Source organism: Apis dorsata, unplaced genomic scaffold, assembly GCF_000469605.1.
Source record: "Apis dorsata unplaced genomic scaffold, Apis dorsata 1.3 scaffold_58, whole genome shotgun sequence".
NCBI lineage: Eukaryota > Metazoa > Arthropoda > Insecta > Hymenoptera > Apidae > Apis > Apis dorsata.
Window position 1 is genome coordinate 231437 of NW_006263358.1, and position 5113 is coordinate 236549.

General features: G+C 37.1%; 1 long non-coding RNA gene across 1 annotated transcript in view; it reads left to right on the forward strand.

Annotated features, from left to right (window-relative positions):
- LOC116186815 overlaps positions 1–267 on the forward strand; it is an 863-nt gene extending 596 nt beyond the window's left edge. The window contains exon 2 of the long non-coding RNA XR_004151855.1: positions 51–267. This is a non-coding gene — a long non-coding RNA (uncharacterized LOC116186815). The remainder of the gene's footprint in view (positions 1–50) is intronic.
- The last annotated feature ends 4846 nt before the right edge of the window (positions 268–5113 follow it).

Here is a 5113-nt window from a genome sequence, read left to right on the forward strand (position 1 = left end):
GTCAAGTATAATATACGGTCACGAGTGAAACAGTTTTCGATCTTACAAAGATTATTTCCATTCGAATTTTTGCTCAAAAAAATGTCAATCGTAACCTGAATTTCTAATTTGAATGTAATGAAAAAGCGAATAACATCAATAAATAAGAATTATTTTCTAAATCATCGTTTTTCGTAATTTTTTTCGCGTCGACTCTCAAGTATAATATACGGTCACGAGTGAAACAGTTTTCGATCGTATAAACGTTATTTCTTTTCGAATTTTTCCTTAAAAAAACTTTAATCGTAAGCTAAATTTCTAATTTGAGCGTAATGAAAATGCGAATAATCTTTAATAAAGAAGTGTTATTTTCTAAAACATCGTATTTCGCAATTTTTTTCGCGTCGACTGTCAGGTATAATATACGGTCACGAGTGAAATAGTTTTCGATCTTACAAAGATTATTTCCATTCGAATTTTTACTTAAAAAAACTTTAATCGTAAGCTAAATTTCTAATTTGAACGTAATGAAAATGCGAATAATCTTTAATAAAGAAGTGTTATTTTCTAAATCATCGTATTTCGCAATTTTTTTCGCGTCGTCTGTCAAGTATAATATATCGTCACGAGTGAAATAGTTTTCGATCTTACAAAAGTTATTTCCAGTCGAATTTTTCCTTAAAAAAACGTTAATCGTTAGCTAAATTTCTAATTTGAACGTAACGAAAATTCGAATAATCTTTAATAAAGGAGAATTATTTTCTAAATCATCGTTTTTTGCAATTTTTTTCGCGTCGACTGTCAAGTATAATATACGGTTACAAGAGAAACAGTTTTCGATCGTGCAAAGATTATTTCCATTCGAATTTTTGCTTAAAAAAACGTTAATCGTAACATGAATTTCTAATTTGAGTGTAATTAAAATGCGAATAATTTTTAATAAAGGAGAGTTATTTTCTAAATCATCGTATTTCGCAATTTTTTCCGCGTCGTCTGTCAAGTATAATATATGGTCACGAATAAAATAGTTTTCGATCTTACAAAGATTATTTCCATTCGAATTTTTCCTTAAAAAAACGTTAATCGTAAGCTAAATTTCTAATTTTAGTGTAATAAAAATGCGAATTATCTTTAATAACGTAATGTTATTTTTTAAATCATCGTATTTCGCACGTTAATCGTAAGCTGAATTTCTAATTTTAGCGTAATGAAAATGCGAATAATCTTTAATAAAGAAGTGTTATTTTCTAAATCATCGTATTTCGCAATTTTTTTCGCGTCGTCTGTCAAGTATAATATGCGGTCAGGAGTGAAATAGTTTTCGATCTTACAAAGATTATTTCCATTCGAATTTTTGCTTAAAAAAACGTTAATCGTGACATGAATTTTTAATTTGAGCGTAATTAAAATGCGAATAATCTTTAATAAAAGAGAGTTATTTTCTAAATCATCGTTTTTCGTAATTTTTTTCGCGTCGACTCTCAAGTATAATATACGGTCACGAGTGAAACAGTTTTTGATCTTACAAAGATTATTTCCATTCGAATTTTTCCTTAAAAAAACTTTAATCGTAAGCTAAATTTCTAATTTGAGCGTAATGAAAATGCGAATAATCTTTAATAAAGAAGTGTTATTTTCTAAATCATCGTATTTCGCAATTTTTTTCGCGTCGACTCTCAAGTATAATATACGGTCGCGAGTGAAACAGTTTTCGATCATATAAACGTTATTTCCATTCGAATTTTTGATTAGAAAAACGTTAATCGTAAGCTAAATTTCTAATTTGAGCGTAATAAAAATGCGAATAATCTTTAATAAAGAAGTGTTATTTTCTAAAACATCGTATTTCGCAATTTTTTTCGCGTCGGCTGTCAAGTATACAGTTATGAGAGATCAATTTTCGATCATACAAACGTTATTTCCATTCGAGTTTTTGTTCAAGAAAACATCAAGTGTAAGCTAAATTTCTAATTTGTAATGAAAATGCGAACAATCTTTAATAATGGAGAGTTATTTTCTAAATCATCGTATTTCGAAATTTTTTTTGCATTCATTCTCAAGTATAAAATAACGAATTATTGTATTATTATATTTCGCAATTTTGTTTTTTCGTCGGATTTTTCTTTGATTCGATCGATGTTTTTTCGAATACGTTAAATGCGTAATAGAAGACAGAAATATCCGTGTATCAATGTGTATTATTTATAAAACATTTTTTAATACTGTCATTTTTTTAACGTTGTATTCGTACGATTATATTTTCGCAAAGTAAGAATTTTTCAATTTATTTTTTTTTAAAATTTGCGTCGATTACACGCAAATATTCGAACAGAAATTTTCGTTCCGTGTCCGATTCGTAACTTTTCACCGATGCGTCAGCGAAACTTGCTTGATTGTACAACAACGGGAAGACCGATGCAGGCGCCTGTATGTACCCAGTAACAATTCTCGATGGTGCAGCTGCAGTTCCTCAACCACGACTGCACTCGCTAATTAGGATGACCGAGACAGGAAATTTTTCTTCGTGAACACTTCGTAGCTAATTCGCGTCACGCGTTTCATTTTCTTTGGCTCATTTATTTTATCGTCTTCAATAATACACGTCGGATCGATACTTTTTCGAACGTTTAACGGCGTAACTGGATACAAAAATTAATCGCGTATGAACGATATCTTTTCTAAAACTTTCCGATAGAAAATTCGAATTAATCGAGAGTGAAACACGCGATTAATAGATTGCATAGAAATACCATACATATTTAAATGGAGAATTTCTATTCTTAAATGTTCAATTCAAGCGATCAAAGATGTAAGATTTTTAAAGACGATTTCCTCTCGATAACATCGTTTTAATTTCATAACTGGAATCGAATTTCTTTTTCAAAATTTCTTTTTCCTCGCTTTTATTTCATTTGTTTTTACGGTTACTCTTCACCTTTCGCGTTCCTAAAAATGCCTTCCTTATCCTTTAGATCTTGTTCATTCTCTCACCAAGAAACGGTGATGTTCTATTCGATAATCGATTGTCGTGGCAAAGTTTCTTTTCGAGTGACAAGAATTCCCTTATGGGAAGACTGGTGAATATGCAGGCACGTAGCATACGTGGTAACTATTCCTGGAACCGTATCTCCGGCTGTCTCGTATCCCGATCTACTATCCGGCTGCTGCGTCAGATCGGAATGCGGCCACAATCGTACTGTCTTCCAGTTTATTTTTCCTTCCCTCTGGAGAACCCGATTTCATCGATTTCCCCTTCCAATTTCAATTTTTCCCATCGTGCACGATACGATTCGAAATTTCTTTCGAACAACCAATCACGTTTCGCTTCCTTCAATTTTCGATCGTTCCCTCTTTAACCTATATCACAAGTTAAAAGATAAATTCGTTATCTCTGCGGTGAAATTTACACGATTCCACGGTTACACGGTGCACGATGAATTTTTATTTCCCTTTATTAATCGAATGTCCCCGTGTGCGGTGGTTCGATCGATCCGCGTTTCGTTTGTCCCGAATCGTAAAATGTCAATCACTGTACCAACGTGAACGGAATCGCCCCTCTCCCCCACTTTCGTCCCACCTAGTTCTGGAATCGAAACTGTTCGACAGATTTTCCCGTCGCCGGCCAACGAGGTTTCCCCGGGATCGTGTACCCGGAGAAATTTCGCAACCGGGGAGCCCGGTTCAAGTGCTAGAATGTGCATTTGGCGCGGCAACAATTCCCGCAGGCGTTGCTGCGCCCCCTTGCACTTGCAATTTCCCCTTCACTGGTATTGCTAATTAGAATTGCGTGAAACGGTTGACCGTGGAACGATTCTCGGCCCACGTAATCAGGATTCTTGTTCAACAGCCTTACCCTTTACCATACTTATTATAAATAATATCTCTATCGAAAATTCTAACGTTCCTCCTCGCCAAAATTACGAGCGCGCCCTTCGTTTAATTTCGACGCAACATCGATGAAAATATTCGCGCGATCCCATTTCCGTTTCTAAATTTCTCTCGCGACGATTTTATTGATTAACAGCCAAATGATGACTGGCAGAGAAATGACGATTGGAAATCGTCCGATCGATCACAATTTATCGGAGGATTCTGTCACGAGGTCCTGTCACGATTCTGTTTACGATTCGTCAACCGTACACCCCCGGATCTTACCCCCGGCGGGGAATTCGGATTAAAGAGGAAGGGCAGAGATCGTTGGGGAAATGAGGAAGGAAAATAACGAAAGATAGAGCGGATAGATTGGAAGAGGAGGGAGGAAAAGAGGGGGTGGGATGGGATTTGATTTCGGTAGAGGGCCGGTTCCGCCTTTAACGTGTTGCCGCGTCAGCGTTACACCCCGACCAGTTTCCGCATCGCGATTTACTGCTAAATAATATCTAAACAGCCGCATTCACCATCCTGCGCTTTTCCAACTGGCGTTGTCAGTCCCCTTTCTGTGTATATACGTGTATATGTATATATACCAATTTCCGGCCCAACCCTCCAAATTGCCCGTATTCATTCGTCTCCTCCAATGACTAACTCGCGGATTTTGTCCCGCGTTTACCTGGATTCGTTAAATATTTACGTTGATTAACAATCACAGGGGAGAGAGGCGTACAACGTTGGCGAATCGCAACATTTCGCCTTTCGGTTCAGCCGGGATCAGGTGGGGGAGGCGGTATAACGATCCGGTAACGCGACGATGGTTCGCGCCATCGTCATGGTAATGGTTAATCAACGATCCCGGGCCCCGGCTCGATCACGCGTATTTCGATGAAATTCGGGACTTGGACGAGGTGTCGTCACCTGGTGATTTAACTGCTAATCACACGCGGTATTAATCGGGCCGATAATTGGGGGATTATATCGATCCCTGGTCGATCCGATCCGTGGGAAGAATAGTGACGGTCGATCGGCGGCTTTCTATCGTTTCCGCTTTATCGTGGTTGGCGTTTTGAGACGCTTTGATGGTCCGCGGTGGGCGCTTGTTGAAACTGCAGCGTGCGTTTGACGTTGCACACGGGGCGATTGTTTTACGCGAGACCTCGTAAGTTTTTGGTAGTTTGACGTAATAACGATTTTTTAGAAAAGATGGGTTAGTTAAAAAAAAAAAAAAAATAGTAGAAAACGATGAGGCAATGTACGATAT